At 43.1% G+C, this 17994-nt stretch overlaps 1 protein-coding gene across 6 annotated transcripts in view; it reads left to right on the top strand.

Annotated features, from left to right (window-relative positions):
- Positions 1-3355: 3355 nt before the first annotated feature.
- Positions 3356-17994, top strand: part of LOC122470277 (zinc finger protein 705A-like) — a 30544-nt gene continuing 15905 nt past the window's right edge. For 2 of the 6 annotated variants that reach the window (XM_043557720.1, XM_043557727.1), the window contains exons 1-3: positions 3368-3593; positions 10584-10865; positions 11134-11204. The gene's annotated coding sequence lies outside the window, so the exon portion shown is untranslated. Of the gene's footprint in view, positions 3594-5267; positions 5792-10583; positions 10866-11133; positions 11205-17994 lie in introns of those variants that run through there. The other 4 variants (XM_043557712.1, XM_043557746.1, XM_043557755.1 and 1 more) reach the window with 4 other exon arrangements.

The raw sequence follows: 17994 nt of genomic DNA, 5'->3' as shown, positions 1-17994 counted from the left end.
CAACACCCTCATGACCTCACCTAACCCTAATTACCTCCAAGAGACCCCATCTGTAAACATCATCACACTGGAGGGCAGGGCTTCAACATAATGAGTTTGGGGAAGAGGGACACAGTTCAGTCCATAGTACCATGTCACTGGTTGAATGTTCTAGAGCCCAAGTTAGTGGAAAAACCATGCGGTTGCTGAAGAGAGTGGAACTGGGGCATGGGGCTCTCCTAGGGAGACCTTGGGCACACGTGCAGGGTTTCAGATGGAAACTCTGCTCGTACATGTGCCAGGTAGGGCAGAGATTGGTTCTGTGAGGGGCACAGGCCAGTCAGTGTCCTGTGCCCATGCATGGTCAATGTCACTGGGCATCACTGAGTGTCCACAAATCAGGTGAAGACTCAGCCATCAGAGCGTGCTCCTCAGCAACCCCTACACCAAATGATGCTGACTCTAGCTCTCTCTGACCACCCTGACCAGAGGAGATATGCAGGCATTTAATGAGGAACTGCAATGTGACATCAGTGTTTGGGTGAGCCGAGCCTCACATCCAGAACAGACGCAAACACCCTAAAAGGAACCCATAAAACTTGACTATGCTCTCTGGAATCCTGACACTCTTAAGACAATTCCAGAGCCAACCTTCATTCTTTCCTCCATCGGCTAAAGTCCTTCTTCCTCCATAAATACCGGAATGAAATGATCCCTGACTGAGCAGGCACTCATACTTTCTCGGGAAGAGAGCTCCTTCAAAGAGTGACTGTGAACTTCCCTCAGGAGTATGTGGGCATCCTGATCCCTTCTCTGAGGACTCCGAACAGAGACATGGCACTTAAGACGAGAACCTGGTGTCTGTGGGTGAGTCTGTGTTGCCCTGTGCGTGAGGACCTGCCCTGGAAATGACTTGAGATCCCCCGGGACACAGAGCTCTGGGGCCTCTAAAATGTGTAACTGAGTCTGGATGTCAAGGTCAGCAGCCCATGGATTTTCATCACAAACTCACTGTTTGTGTTCTTCATCCCCCACTTTCTACCTCTGGGTTATTCTCTTCACTTTCAACATGGCATGCTGAGAGTATTAATATACCCATCCACACATGAACATATTTTCATCATGAAAGCAATGAGACAAATGGTATTTGAGCATTCCAAAGGCCTCAGCAGAACCTCAGGACAAAAGGCTAACAAATGTCTCAACACTGGGGGGCACCATATTCAAACTTCACACATTACACCCCCTCATGTGCTCACATCCCCACACGGGAATCAGATTCTCCAAGCTTAAGCTCCTTCATTCCACCACCCTAGAGCCAACAGAACAACTGCTCCCTTCCACAGGAGCTCCCTACTTTGACTCATAGCACATCTCTGCTCTCAGCTGGAGGCTCCCAGATGTTACGACATTCAGGGTACTTGATGGGCAAATGTACTAGAACCAGAGACATCCCCAGGAGAGAAGGCATCATCATCCCTGGGATGATGTGGGCACAGGCACCCCTAAACATGCATTCCAGTCTACAGGGGCCACCTACCCACCAGGCCATCAGAGTGACCCTCATCAAAATTCTATCCTACAGTCATTATGATTACATAGGGTAGTGTTTCTAAGGAATGCCTGGAAAATGGTTTTTCACTGTAATAATAATATAATGAAAACAGAAATAGAAGAAATTATACTTCAATTCAGTCTCATTTCTTTTCTTTTCACTCCTCAGCTTTCATCAGATCTAATTCCAAGCCAGGGAAAGAGATTCAGAGGTGTGGGAAGACCTTGGTTTACTAAGACACCATCTTACGGGCTCAGCTTTTCATAAGGAGCTTCCAAATAATACACATCGACATGTGCACCCAAGAAAAATCACTTCAGTCGATTTATGGCCTCCCAAAGCACTCCGTATAAAGCAGAACACAGAGGATTTGATGGAGGAGGTGGCTTGGAGGCTGGATGGCTTACACTGGTGGAACTGTATCACTTGGCTTCCATGTAAAGAGAGAGGGGGATGAAGAAAGACTAAATGGGGGAGGGGTTCATGTACCGGGATTTCTTGATCCCTTCTTAATCTGTGCCCAGCTCCTCACAGGTATGAGAGGAGTGAGGTGAGTTCAGATTAAGTAATCTCTGCCTTGGAGACCAGGAGGGATCGTGGGTAGGGCTCCCCCAACTCGCTCCATATGAACTCCACAGTGTTTACTGTTGCCCTGCCTGAGAACGTTATCTTCCAGAATTTAAACCCATTTGAGCCCAAATATTTAATATTAAAAAAATGTAAAACTAGAGAAATAGGTGTTACGAGAAAACCAGAAGGGTTCTTCTCTGGAAATAATCTTTGAGAAATCCTGCAGCCTGAGTAGTTGGGATTTAGTCTTGCCAAATTCCCTCTAGCATGAACGTCAGAATTTACAAAGGAAACAGATGAAGATTTTCACTCACACACTTTCCATTAGAATTTATTAAGGGTATAAATGAGGCAACTAAACTTTGAAAATCCAGTTTCACTATGCTTTTTGGTGTTGTCAAAAAAGAGACGTTTCAGTGAGATGTATACAGAAATAATGAAAAATTAATACTTGCCCATACTCGACACAAAACATTGGGAGGCAGAAAAAAAACACAGACTAAAAAAACCCTGATTTTTCAAAATTAAAAATGCTCTTTCGAGTAGTACCTCCGGAATAAAGAAAAATGTGAAATTACAATAGATTCAGGAAATACTAACTCCGGCAACTTGCAGAATGTCCTGCACATCAGTCTTAAAGGTATGCGAATTTATCAACCTCAAGCCCTGCGCAGTAACACGAGGGCCTCAGCCGACCATCCTCACGGCCCAATCCTGGGCCCGTGTGTCCCTCTGCCTCCCCGCGAACAGGGAGGAGAAATGTTAGAAATGTTAGCCACCCTCCGCGGTGGTCCGGCTGAACCCCTGGGTTCGCACAAGTGAATTCGGCGTTCACACTCGTTCTATCGGAAAGGAAACCACAATTTGATAGGCGGAGCCGCAGACGCCCCTGCCCCGTCCACGCCGCCGCAGGGGTGTCCCCGCAATCCGAGCGCCTCTCGCGGTCCGCGGGACTCTGGCGCGCACGTAGGGTTATTTAAGCCGTTCTCACGCTGTTGCGAAGGAAACAACTCCGCATTCGGAATTACCGGCGCGCCAACGCTAAGCTTTTACCTTAGCGTATCTGAGTCATTTAACGTGGCGTAGGGTGGGCAGCCCGGCGCCACAGGCCACCCCGCCACCTGGAGGCAAACGCCGGGACCCAAGCTCCGGGCGGAAGAACTTGCAGAACGGAAACGCCCTGGGGGCGGGGCGGAGACTTGCATAAGCCACACCCAAGCCCTTCCTTCCAGACCCCGCCCCGTCCGAGGTCCCCGTTTCCGGCCGACCCGGATGCAGATTTCCCAAACGGAAGGGCTCTTTTCCCGGTGCGGGTTTCAGCGTTTCTAGTTGCAGCTGGCACGTTGATGGTCTGGGTGTTGCGGCCTCCACACCCGGAGTCCGGGCCCTCGCTAACTTGACAGTCCCCGCATCCGCCAGCCCCGCCCGCGGGGAGCCCGGCCTGGTCGGAAGACGTTGTGCTGCTGCACTGGATCCGCGTCTGTTTCCGGTAAACTGCCTCCCAGGCCGTTTCGCCCGTTTTTCTGCCTCCGTTCTTTTCACCGTCTCTCCCTGGCCCCCGCGCGTGTCAAGGCCCCACTGGCGGGGTGCATACTCGCCCTTCGCGGTACCGAGGGGGCAGCACCACGACGCCCTGCTCTCCGGATCCTGCAGACCCCAGCCCCCTCCTGAGTTCCTCTCTCCCTTCTCGCGTCTTTCTGGGGCCGGCCCTGCTGGTCCTTGGGCTCTCCACAGTCAGTTCCTCAGGGAGGCCCTGAGTCCCTTGCTGGGGCTTTCACCTGCCCCTGTCCCGTGGCACCCCTTGTTCTGTCCCGTCCCATCCTGCTGGCTGTGCCTGTCAGGTATTGGTTACATTCCCGATGAGCCACCACAAAGCGTGCTTCTGGACAGGGGCATCTTCATTCTGTTCCTGTGAATGTGAAGGTGGGGCCGGGGGATAGGGGAAAGGGAGAGACCAGGGAGAAGCCGGGAGCTACAGCCAAAGAGAGTGATGAGAAAAAGCAGCTGTGAAATCGAGGAGAGGGAAGTGGGTCCGATGGGCTTTGGAAGACCAAATAAGAGTGAGAGCGTGACATGAGCTAGAAGCAGTGGAATAAATGAAAGTGGCAAAAAAAGGATCAGCAGAGAGATGGAAAAGAGCAGAAGGGAGAGGAGGCGAGCAACAGTAGCAATGGGGGCAAAAGAAGGGTAGATCCCAAATTCATTAGAATTTTGTTTTTAATTCCCAACGTATATTCCCTCTTAAATATGTCAGAGTCAGATGATGAGGTCTTAATGGTTTTATAGTCTGCTATTATATGTTGAAAGTATTCTTTGGTGCTTAGTAAATAATTGTACACTGTTTCAGTGTGCCCTTGATTAAGGATATTGGCAATTTTTTATATTAACAGTCAAAACCTAGTTGAACCAATTAGTCTAATATTCCACATCTTCTCTTTCTTCTTATGTGATCTTTTAACCTAGTGGTCTGTGAACTAGTTCCCAGTCAAGTGTGTATCTATTTCCTTTGTCCTTTCTCTGGAAATGACCAAGGATGGGTTGGATTGTTGTGGGACTTTGTTGAAAGATAGCCCATCTGTTCATAATTGGATAAATTACTCAGCTGCTTCTATTGACCTTCTTCCACGGTTTTCAGTGCTACTAATTAGGTCTTCTTAATTACCTATTTTTTGGTAGTTTAATCTGATGTTCTGGAAAAGAGGAATTAAATACTTGAGATAGTGATTAAAACCATGAAAGAGAAGCAGCTCTTGCTCAGGTGTATGATATGTGATCTGTAAATTTTAGGGGTAGGGGTGAGAAGGGCAAGCCTTACCACTGTCCCATCCAGGCCATGTCTTTCCTGTGAGGAGACTTCCGCTCTGCTGGCCTCTCCCACCGACCCCTTCACCTGCCCCAGTACACATGCAGGGAGTCACGGGGCAGTTTGATGGGAAAGGGCCCAGGCTTTTTTTTGTCTTTTCTTTTTTAAGTTTATTTATTGTGAGATAGCATATGAGCCCTTGTGAACAGGGGAGAGGCAGAGAGAGAGGGATAGAGAGAATCCCAAACAGGTTCCACGTGCTGTCAGTGCAGATCCCACACGGGGCTGCATCCTGCAAACCTCGAGATCATGACCTGAGCTGAAATCAAGAGTTGGACGCCAGACCCACTGAGCCAGCCAGGCGCCCCCAGACCTAGGCTCTTTTAGCCAAATAGAGAACAAAAGCATCTCTCCAAGGAGGAGGAAGGAGGAGGTGCTTTGCTCTGTGAAGGGAGCCTGTAGAAGGAATTAGAGTGCTCTTTGGGGAGTTAGGGGTCCTGGAATGGGGGAGAGTTTGAGAAGCTCTGACCCTGTGCTCAGCAGGTATTAGCAGAGACTGGGGTCTTTGTCTTCAAGGGACCGTCAGTCCAGTGCGTAGACTCACCACTGCCGCGGACCGTGTGGGCTTCACTGGGATAGGAGAGTGTTCTGAAGAAATGAGCAGAAAAGCCCGACTGTTGATCTTCACGGAGGAGCGTAATCCTGCTGAATCCCCGTTATTTCAGCGTGCAGCGGAGGACTGGCTTTGCCACAGAGTGAATGCCTTCTCCTGGGTGTGTGTCTGCAGTGCAGGGAGGGGCCGTGCTGTTTCGAAGCCCCGAAAGCCATCGCCACGCTCAGGAGTGAGGGAGTGACTTTCAAGACGGATCTTGGCTGAGAAAGAAGTTTTTCATGTGTTCTTTTTTAATTCCTGACCTGAGGAATCATGTGAAATCATGACCTGAGCCAAAATCAGGAGGTCACTTGACCGGTGAGCCACCCAGGTGCCCCTGCTTTCTTTTTTTAATTCAAGATTTTTAATCCAATCAAGATCGGAAGATACTGCAACGTTTAAGTTCTGGGAGGATCAAATAGAGAGGAGTAGTGGAAGTTATTATTATTTTATAAGTAATAACATAAAATTCATGATATGGCAGGAAATAACAGGACCCAAACATAAAGTTGGAGGTAAAGAACCTAGCTAAGATTAAAAGTTATTCCTCACCTTTTACGGAGAAGATGGCATAAACACCAGGTACGACTGCAGGAATACTTTACAATTTAACAGTTGAGGGGCACCTGTGCGGCTCAGTTGGTTACGTGTCCAACTTCGGTTCAGGTCACGATCTCGCGGTTTGTGGGTTCGAGCCCCACGTCGGGCTCTGTACTGACAGGTCAGAGCCTGGAGCCTGCTTCAGATTCTGTGTCTCCTTATCTCTCTCCCCCTCCCCAGCTCACACTCTGTCTTTGTCTCTCTCTCCCTCCCTCCCTCCCTCCCTCCCTCCCTCTCTCTCTCTCCCTCTCTCTCTCTCCCTCTCCCTCTCTCTCTCCCTCTCTCTCTCTCTCCCTCCCCCCTCTCAAAAATAAACATTAAAAAAATAATAAAATAAGATGAACAGTTGAAAGCATCTACCTCCAAAATTACCTACCTTATTTGTGAAATAAGTTACCAACCATCTGATGAATGAAAGAGGAAGGACAAGTCGATGGAAATTTATCTGTCATAGCTAAATTTTGAAATAGCATTTATTTTGCATGGGAGTTGGAATTTACATGCAAGACCTAACACGATTGCCAGGTATTTTTGAGAAATGACCAAAATGACCTGAGATACAGTTGCGTATTTACTGTGCTGTGTACTGGAATTATTTCATTGTGAGAGGCAGAAACTTTCAGCCAAAAGATTTTTCTCTGCAGACGTAGAGATTCCACTTAAACGTATAATTCAGTTGTGAATGAGATGGCGGTGAAAGTATTTACTGCGTTGTGCTCTGTATTAATATTTTATTTATTTTCCCATTAGCCAAAAGATAAAGTATAAGGCTGGCTTCCCATTTTAATTATAAATTAATAAATTCTTAACATGTTCTTGAAAGCCCCCTAACACTCTCCTCCTCCACCCTAGTAACATAGTTTATGTATGCTGCATCATAATATATTTGCAGATTTTCATATTTATTCGGCTTTCATCTTATCTTCAAGCCCAGATTTCCCCCAGGGAGTTTGAGGTTTGTGTCCATGGAATCCCCGGGTGTCTGCTTCCCTCCTGTATCTGTCTTTAGACATTTGTTGTATCAAAGCAGCATCTTAAATCTGAATTTTACTGTTAGCGGTAATCAGTCCCCCATTCTCATGTCCTATTTTTGACTATTTGTGTCCCTTTTCCATTTTTGTCTTTAATCTGTTTCATTATTTTGACTGCCTACTCCAAGGTTTTAGAGCTGTGCTATCCAATAAAGTAACCATTAGTGACATGTGCTTATTAAATTTAGATTAATTACAATTAAATAACTAAAGACCCTCACTAATGCTAGCCAGATTTCAGGTGTTTTTTTTTTTTTTAAGTTTTAAAATTTTTTCAAAAGTTTATTTACTTTTGACAGAGCATGAGTGAAGGAAGGGCAGAGAGAGAGGGAGACACCGAATCCGAAGCAGGCTCCGGGCTCTGAGCTGTCAGCACAGACCCCGATGCGGGGCTCCAACCCGCGAACCTCAAGGGCATGACCTGAGCCAGAGTTGGATGCTTATGTGACTGAGCCCCCCAGGCGCCCCAGATTTTAGGTGCCCTTTAATGACATGGATCTGATGGCTGCTGTGTGGATAATGTAGGTAACAGAGCATTTCCTTCATCACAGCAAGTTCCACCGAACTTCTTGTTCTACATCTTATGTTTTTACTGGACTTTTTTGGCTTCTAAGTAATTTCTTTTCTGCTTCTCCCTATTCCCTTTAATGGGTTTCCTCAAGTAGTTTTTTCGTTTCATTTCTTTTCTTGAGGTAGGTGCTTATATCATTTATTTAATCTTTAATTAATTAAATATTTAAGATAAAATTTTCTGTGAATATTGCTTTAGTTTGTTCCATTGGTACATTTATATATGTATAGGGACATTGCAGGTTCCTTTTTTTTTTTAATGCGAGGTTTTCCTCCATCCTTGTGTCACAAGCCCTTTGTATTCAGGGACCGCTGTGCACTGTAAAGGGAGATCTTCTCTTTGGGAGTGTGATGCTTTCATATATGAAATTCTAGAATAATTACAAATTTCATTCTATTTTCACCTTTTCTGAACAGCTGTGGATGTACTGGATGTTAAAAATTCTGAAAGGTTGGATTTTGATTTGTGATCAAATGAGCTGATAGGTTTTTCCATTTACAGTATTAATTTGAAGGATACAGTTGTTCTAGTTTTATACTTCTTCATACGTAAAGCTATTTTCCTGTACTCTGTGCCTTTGCTTTCCAATCTGTGTATTGCTAGAAGGTTAGAGGCAAGAAGGCAAGACTCTCTTGGTTAACCTGTAAACTGCCGTCTCCCCAGCACCTGGAATAGCTTGGCCCATCACTGGTTTTGGGATTTGAGGGAGCTCACTTAGTAATATCATTTTTTCAGACTGCACTTCGGAAAGAAAAGGAAACACAGGTGAATGGGAATAGATACCAGTCATTTTTTTTGGCACATCTGTTGGAGAACCTGGTTTTGGAATGGAGAAAACAAATGTTGCACCCCAGACCTAAGCAGCTGTGTTCAGATAGCCTGGGAAGGACTGGGAAATCTTAATGGTTAGTTAGCAGTGCTCTAAAAAATAGTGAGGTGATATTGAGGATGCACAAGGCCTTCTTCCCAGTGACCCTTTAAGAGATCTCGAGGGAGGGGCTGAGCTGTGTAATCACCCATCCTGAAGTCATCAAAGACGTGTCACTATTCCTGGTTGGGTGGGAAGTTGGTTAGTATAGTGTTGTGTGAATGAATAGATAACTTGGAACTGTTAAATAGGTTTTATTGGTTCTAAAGTTGGCTTATATAGCTATTTTATTTATGTATTTATTTATGTATGTATTTATTTATTTATTTATTTATTTATTTATTTATATTCATTTTTGAGAGAGAGAGAGAGAGAGACAGAGTGTGAGCAGGGGAAGGGCAGAGAGGGAGACACAGAATCCGAAGCAGGCTCCAGGCTCTGAGCTGTCAGCACAGAGCCTGACCCGGGGCTCAAACTTGTTAACTGCGAGATCATGACCTGAGCCGAAATCCGCAGTTGGAGGCTTAACCGACTGAGCCACCCAGCTGTTCCCGTCCACGAATCTTTCTTAAATCCATCTCTTGTGATAGTTGAGGAAGAGTTTACTTGGTTATAAGGTTAAAGGTCACAGTTGGTTCCCCACTTTGTTCAGTGAATGTCCTTTTATACCTCACTTGAGTTTTTACTATGATCCTCAAATCATTCTTCGTCTATGAATTACAGACTCTATGGGGACGGGGCACTTTTGTTTTGTATTGCTGTATATATGTTTTTCCAAACAGTGCATTTTCACGCACGAATTACTTTTTTTGTATGTTTTAATACTTCTTTATTGAAATCATTCATAAAATTATTTTTTGTCATATTATTTCATTTGTTATCTTTACCACTAACATGGGTTCTCTAGGTTGTGGGCTTGTATTTCAAGCTTTCAATGATTTTTTATTTAATCCTTTTACCTTTTGCTCATTTTAAGCCTGTCTGTGACATTAATGAGTGACTTTTCAGCAGTGTGTCTGTTACTTTCTCTTCTCTCCCAATGTAGTCTCTTTTAAATGATTTTTTTATTTTATTTTTGAAAATTTTGGAGTTTTGCCAAGTCATTTCCTTCTTCCCTTGTCCTGTAATCTCTTTCATCATAATTCTGCTTTGAAGTCCTTTTTTTAAGGTTTCTAATGATTTGTTGTCTATCCATTACCAAAATTATTGGATAGCTTCTAAAGATGTTTTGCTCCAAGCCACGGGATTCTTTGAATATTAATATTCAATTACTTTTTCACTCCTGCCTCTTTCTTTTTAATAGCTACTGTGTTGGTTACTTTTTTCATGTCATTTTTATGAAGTTGAATTCTTAAACCCAATGAATTCATGGTGGTAGTTTGCAGAAAAATAAATGTCGGGGTTGTGCTATAGGAGGACCTCTTCCTGGCTCAAAATAATGACTGTTTAACACAGGACATTTGGAAAGTTTGTGGGACCTAGTTGGGAGTTTTCATAATATAAGAAATAATCAGCTACTGAGCTGCTTTTTATTTATGGTTCTCATTCATTCATGTTCCTCTTTGATGCCTACCACTTGGAAACACAGACAAAGCACAGTGATACGTAGGTAAAATTTTCCTTCCTACTCATAGGACTTTCCTGTTCATATGTGTAGGGATTCCCTGGGTATCCCTAGATTTCCTTTGAATAAAAATTCTAAAGGTAGAACATAATTTTACATTTCAATCTAAATTTGTCTTGAAGGCAAAATCTAACATAATCCCACGGCCAGTGCGTTACTAGTTTCCTGAGATCTTCCTTCTCTCTCCTTGGACTCTCCCATATGCTCTGGATAACTCAGTTGGTAAACCATATTTATAGAGAATCTTTTGGGCATTGTGAAGTGTCCTGGATATTGGCTACCTTTCTCCAGTTATCAGATGCTTGCATTAATACAGAGTTTCTCTTTCAGATCTGAATCAAAGCTCTGTTCTCTCCACTGGGTGGCTCATAGGAAAACAAGAGGATACAGTACCCAGAATCCAGCTGTCACCTCCCCAGAAATTTAAACACTTCTCCAGTTCCTCAGACCCCTCAACTCACCCCAGAAGGCAAAAGATTCAATTTCTCCATCATAGTACATGCATACAACGGGCAGAGAGCAAAGCTTGGTAATCACCTTGGCATTGCCTATCTCTGTGATGCTGAAGACATTCTCATCTCTGTGCATTACAGAAGAGATTCAGATTTCCAGGTGTGGACCAGTGTGCAGGGGAGGGGTGTTCCCACTCTTCTGAAGGGCAGGTACCTTGAAGCTCAAGAGAGGTACTCAGAAGGGTATAGAGTCTCAGTCCAAGTGCCCTAAAAGGGAAAATATTGGAATAGAAGCTTAGGGCACAGTTGGAACAGGATATCCAACCACTTTCTGGCCTCGTAGCCATGGAGAAGGACAGCAAGGGAGCGGGGTGAAACTGGGGCTCTTGTCAGTCTTGGAGATGAATGCCAGTTTTCTTCCTCTACAGAGTTGGTAAGCTTTGGAAGATGCTAGTGGAGCATTCTGCACTATGGAGACATGTACGTGACACCTTACAGGGTATGTACGGACTCTGGGAAAATGCTTGCGGGGATCCGCTTTATGTGGATGGCAGCTGGGATGGCAGTTCTTACACAAAACCCATCTTGGGCCCTCCAGAGACTGTATATATGATGGCTCAGTGGAGCTTTGATACTGTCCAAGAGCCCTGAACATCAATCATTCCACTTTTTTCTTTTAATCTTTATTTATTTTCGAGAGAGAGACCGACAGTGTGCAAGTGGGGGAGGAACAGAGAGAGAGGGAGACACAGAATCCGAACTAACCTCTAGTTGCGTGTCGCATACTTGAGGAAACTCCCAGTCACCAAACTTCCCCAATTCCTGACAAGTCTAGAACTGTACAACTCTAAAATGTCCAAGTCCAAGTCATGGATCTTTGAGGAAAGTGACTTCTCTTCACTATTCTTCCAACACAACTTTGGCCTGGACCCTGTTCCTGTCTTCATGACAGGTAGGTGGTGACCTCGTCCAGGCTGAAGGCTCTGCATTTCGTGGGAGTAGGGGACATTTCCTTGAGTGTCAGGAAAGGGGCTCATGATGGCCCTCTCTGAGGTTGATGGGTTCCACCACCTAAAACTGGTGAACTTCTCAGCAGATGGATTCCTACAGGCAGTAGTCTGTATCTTCAGAAGCTTTAGAAACTCAGTAGGAGGAGAGCAAATGGTCTCACGAGCCAAGTATTGTTTCAACTAGAAAGGATGGATTCACTGCAGCCCCTGGAGCCAAATATTCCTCCCACCACTGAAGCCTTGCCCTCTACTTGACACATGTGTGGTGGCCTCAGGCCCCGACCCCAAATCTTCAAGCTCCTGGAAGTCCATGCCCCATGTCAGAAGGGAGGATGCCAAGGCTTTTCCGCAGGAAGTTCCGTGCTACTCTGGTCCCCTTTAGTTCCAGCCCAACCTTATCCCGAAGGGTGGAAGTGATGCCACAAAAGGACTCGGTCCCATTTCTCACCACTCTTACTTACAAACCATATGCCCTTTTTATCCTTTCTCTTCCTGCAAGTGGTTATCCATCTGGGGTTCCTATTTTTCTGAGACATTTGAAACCGTGAGAACATAACTCATAAACTGTGGTCAGGCAATAGGCTTTTGACCCAGATAAATATGAGCAAATAGGTGAGTAAATTATATGCTGTATGGTTTTTGTCAGGTCATGTGAATCCTCTGCAAGCTGGCTTTCTAAGAGGAAAAGTGAAGATAATAATGGCAAACTTATAGGGTCTGAATAAATGGCAAGATTATAAGTAAATACCCGTCACCTAATATGTGATCAATATTGATGATGTATTTGGGCAGCTAGCTTCTTAGATCTTCCATGACTTCTCCGTAGACTTGGTACAGAGCAGGGCTAGAAGATGTCACTGAGTTTAAGAGAATCAGTGGTCCTGAAATGGACACACCTCTGCTGGAATGGAGTCTGGGCTAGGGACCACAGCGCTAACCATGATTATCTTTGGGGATGTGGGTTTGGGGGTTATAGAAATTTTGAAGATTTTGAAATGTTTATTTTTCATATTAAACACTTTTTAAAAAGTGTGTGTTTTAGGAATGGTAAAAAGCATGTTACTTTTAAAGTAATGTTACCAATTTTAAGTAAAATATGCAAGATTTTATATGGCAGATGACGGAGGAAAGTAGTATTCTCTCAAGATGATGCTCATGGAGGCAAGAAGCCACATTCTGTGGTCTTGTTGGAAAGGGAAACATACAGGTCAGTGGCCTCTGGAGAGTAGTAGTTAACTGACTCTCTGAAACAGACAAAGCACTGATTTATACCATTTGCTGGTTTCCTTGTATACCGTGGCAAAATTCAAGCTAACAAAGGCTTTCCATCCAGTTTCCAAACCTCTGAATATTTTATTTTTTTATTTTTTAAATTTATTTATTTTTTTCAACGTTTATTTATTTTTGGGACAGAGAGAGACAGAGCATGAACGGGGGAGGGGCAGAGAGAGAGGGAGACACAGAATCGGAAACAGGCTCCAGGCTCTGAGCCATCAGCCCAGAGCCCGACGCGGGGCTCGAACTCCCGGACCGCGAGATCGTGACCTGGCTGAAGTCGGACGCTTAACCGACTGCGCCACCCAGGCGCCGCCCTCTGAATATTTTATAAGCAACTCTTAGGAGCCAGTCCATGCCAGATCAAGCATAACTGCCAGAGGCACTGAAGGAATATATAAAAGAAAATTAGTAACTCTCCTTTGTTGCCCCAGGGTAGGAGTATAATGGTGGAATTGAGAAGAACAATCTCACTAGGATGCTGTGGCTTATGTTTTAAGGAAGCCAGTTAGAGTAGCTCCTCTTACCTCTGACCCAGTGACCTCTTGAATGGACCTAGCTTTTTGTAGTTGGGAAGAATAGAGTCCAGAAACATAAGCCCACTCCCTTACAAAACCAGCCCTGTCACAACTGTCACAACCGTTCTATTTGTTTGAAAAGGGAGGAGCTGCAAGGGTCTTGAGTGCTGCTGTAGGTGGAGCTCGGTGACGGTGAATGAACGAAGTTCCATGATTCCACGCAATCAGGACCCAAGGGAAAACCGTGGTTGTGAATGACTTTCTTTCTGCAGTATTCGTATCATTCCTCTTTGAGGGTTAAGTAGATTCGGCACTGATTAAATCTTGGTGGAGTTCTGGGATGCTGCCAAGGCTGACGCCCCAGGACAGAAATCCAAAGCTTAAGTGGTCCAGCCTCTTCAACTCTTACAACATTCTACGAGAAGTTATTTTAACTTTCAGTCACTAGGTGTGAAGGATGTAAGCTGCTTTGGACATATCTCTGTTCCATAGCTTGAAATTTCCCTAATGCATAAAGAAGGTGTTTGGGGATGGGTGGATGGTAGTCCAAATCAAACTTCTATGTTAACTATAAGTCAACACTATGGTCATTTTAAATTCAGAAAAGCGAGGTTACTGGATGGACTGGTCTAAGGAAGACTAATCCATCTATTTCTGGACTTAGTTACAGAAATAGGAAACAATAGGAAAAATATATCCTAAACCCAGACAATGTCATTACTTAATCTCAAAGGAAAGATGAGCTCCAGTACCATGCCAGAGCAGAAGGGGGCTTTTTATATACTCCAAACTCCAGGAATTTTCAAAAGGAGGAGCTGTCAAAGGGAAATGTAATAAAAGTGCCAAAAGTGAAAAGAGAGCTGAGTGGGCACTTGACTACCTCAAAGCCTTTCCAGTGCAGCTTGGAAGTAGGTGCCTGGAAGTGATGAGTTGAGTGGATAGTTGACATTTCTTGGATAAGTTGGCTTCTCTTTGCATCCATTTACTTTATCTATGAAGTAGGAATAGTACGGGGACCTGGCTGTCATTTTACCTTGGGGTAAATACCTAAGAGTGTAATTGCTGGATCATGGGGTAGTTCTATTTTTAGTTTGTTAGGGAACCTCAATACTGTTCTCCAGAGTGGCTGCACCAGTTTGCATTCCCACCAACAGTGCAAGAAGGTTCCCCTTTCTCCACATCCTCACCAACGACACTTGTTGGTTCTTCTGACAGGTGGGAGGGGGTATCCAATCATGGTTTTGATTTGTATTTCCCTGATGATAACTGATGTTGAACATCTTTTCATGTGTCTGTTAGCCATCTGGATGTCTTCTTTAGAAAAGCATCTATTCATATGTCTTCTTCCCATTTACTGGCTTGTTTTTTGGGTGTTGAGTTTGGTAAGTTCTTTATAGATTTTGGATACTAACCCTTTATCAGATGTGTCATTTGCAAATGTCTTCTTCCATTCTGTAGACTGCCTTTTAGTTTTTTTGATTGTTTCCTTTGCTGTGCAGGTTTTTATCTTGATGAAGTCCCAATAGTCCATTTTTGCTTTTGTTTCCCTTCCCTTTGGTGACGTGTCTAGTAAGAAGTTGTTCTGGCCCAGGGCAGAGAACTTGCTGCATGCGTTCTCCTCTAGGATTTTGATAGTTTCCTGTCTCACATTTAGATCTATCATCCATTTTGAATTTATTTTTGTGTGTGGTGTAAGAAATTGGTCCAGTTTCATTGTTCTGCATGTTGCCATCCAGTTTTCCCAACACCATTTGTTGAAGAGGCTTTTTTCTATTGGATATTCTTTCCTGCTTTGTCGAAGATGAGTTGACTGTACAGTTGTGGGTCCATTTCTGGATTTTCTATTCTGTTCCATTGATCTATGTATCTGTTGTTGTGCCAGTACCATAATACCTTGATGACTGCAGCTTTGTAATACAGCTTGAAATCTGAAATCGTGATGCCGCCGGTTTTGTTTTTCTTTTTCAGGATTGCTTTTGCTATTCAGGGTCTTTGGTGGTTCCATACAAATTTTAGGACTGTTTGTTCTATCTCTGCAAAAACTTCTGGTGGTATTTTGATAGGGCTAGCATTAAATGTGTAGATTGCTTTGAATAGGATGGACATTTTGACACTGTTTGTTCTTCCAATCTGTGAGCATGGAATGGTTTTCCATTTACTTGTGTCCTATTCAGTTTCTTTCATGAGTGTTCTACAGTTTTCAGAGTATGGATCTTTCCCTCTTTAATTAGGTTTATTCCCAGGTATCTTACTGGTTTTGGTGCAGTTGCAAATGGGATCGATTCCTTGATTTATTTTTCTGCGACTTCATTATTGATGTATAGAAATACAACAGATTTTATATTTACAACATTGATTTTATATCCTGTGACTTTGCTGAATTCATGTATTAGTTCTAGCAATTTTTGGTGGAGTGTTTTGGGTTTTCTCTATAGAGTATCATGTCACCTGCAAATAGTGAAAGCTTGACTTCTTCCTTGCCGATTTAGATGCAGTTTTTTTTGGTTTGGTGTCTGATTGCTGAGGCTGAGACTTCCAGTAGTATGTTAAATAGTAATGGTGAGAGTGGATATCCTTGTCTTGTTCCAGACCATAGGGGAAAGGCTCTCTCACTTTCTCCCCACTGAGGATGATATTAGCAGTGGGTCATTCATAAATGGCCTTTATGACATTCAGGTATGTTCCATCTGTCCCTGCTCTGTTGAGCGTTTTTATCAAGAATTGATGCTATATTTTGTCCATTCTTTTTCTGCATCCATTGACAGGATCATATGGTTCTTTTTTTTTTTTTTTTTAATGTAGTATATCGTGTTGATTGATTTGCAAATATCGAACCAGCCCTGTAGCTCAAGAATAAATCCCATTGATAATGGGATCAATGGGTGAATAATTCTATTAGTATACTGTTGAATTTATTTTGCTGGTACCTTGTTGAGGAATTTTGCATCCATGTTCATCAGGGATATTGGCCTGTAATTCTCCTTTTTAGTGGGGTCTTTGGTTTTATAATCAAGGTAATGTTGGCTTTGTAGACTACGTTTGGAAGTTTTCTTCTATTTCTGTTTTTTGGAACAGTTTAAGAATAGGTAGAACTATTCTTTAAATTGTCTGGTAGAATTCTCCTGGGAAGCTGTCTGTCTGGCCCAGGACTCTTGGTGGTTGGAAGATTTTTGATTACTGACTCAATTTCTTTGCTGGTTATGGGTCTGTTCAAATTTTCTATTTCTTCCGGTTTCAACTTGGTAGTTTGTGAGTTTCTAGGAATTTGTCCACTTCTTCCAGATTGCCAAGTTGGCATATAATTTTTTATAGTATTCTCATGATTATTTATATTTCCCTGGTGTTGGTTGTGATCACTCCTCTTTCATTTGGATCCTCTCTCTTTTTGATAAGTCTGGCTAGGGAGTTCAGTTTTGTTTATTCTTTCAAAGAACCAGCATTTAGTTTCATTGATGTGTTCTGTTTTTTTGTTTTTTTCCCTATATTGTTTATTTCTGCTCTAATCTTTATTATTGTCCTTCTTCTAATGGCTTTAGGTTTTATTTGCTCTTCCTCTTCTAGGTCCTTTAGATGTAAGGTTATGTTGTGTATTTGGATCCTTTTTTCTTGAAATAGGCCTGAATTGCAATATACTTCCCACTTAGGACTGCCTTTTGCTGCATCCCAAAGGTTTTGGACCCTTGTCTTTTCATTTTCACGTGCTTCCTTGTATTTTTTTAAATTTCTTCTTTAATTTCCTGGTTAACCCATTTTTTCTTTAGTAGGATGTTCTTTATTAACCTCCATGTATTTGAGGGCTTTCCAAATTTTTTCTTGTGTTTGACTTCAAGTTTCATAGCATTGTGATCTGAAAATATGCATACTTTGATCGTGATCTTTTTGTACTTGTTGAAGGCTGATTTGTGACCCAGTATGTGCCATGTGAACATGTTCCATGTGCACTAGAAAAGAAGGTGTATTCTGCTTTAGGATGAAATGATTCGAATGTATCTGTTAAGTCCATCTGGTCCAGTGTGTCATTCAACGCTATTGTTTCCTTGTTGATTTTCTGCTTAGATTTGTCCATTGCCATACGTGGGGTGTTAAAGTCTCCTTCTATTTTTGTATTATTGTCAATTAGTTTCTTTATATTTGTTAGTAATTGATTTATATATTAGGGTGCTCTCAATTTGGGGGCCTAAACACTCAAACTGTTAGATCTTCTTGATGGATAGACTCCTTAATAATAATACAATGCCTTTCTTCATTTCTTGTTACAGTCTTTGTTTTAAAATCAAGTTTGTCTGATAGAAGTATGGCTACTCTGGCTTTCTTTTGATGTCCATTAACATGATAGATGGTTCTCCATCCCCTCACTTTTGATCTTCAGGTGTCTTTAGTCTCTTGTAGGCAGCATATAGATGGGATCTTATTTATTTATTTATTTATTTTTTACCCATTCTGCTACCCTATGTCTTTTGATGGGAGCACTTAGTTGATTTACATT

Source organism: Prionailurus bengalensis, chromosome B1 (assembly GCF_016509475.1).
Source record: "Prionailurus bengalensis isolate Pbe53 chromosome B1, Fcat_Pben_1.1_paternal_pri, whole genome shotgun sequence".
Classification (NCBI taxonomy): Eukaryota; Metazoa; Chordata; class Mammalia; order Carnivora; family Felidae; genus Prionailurus; species Prionailurus bengalensis.
This window is presented reverse-complemented; position numbering and strand designations above follow the sequence as displayed.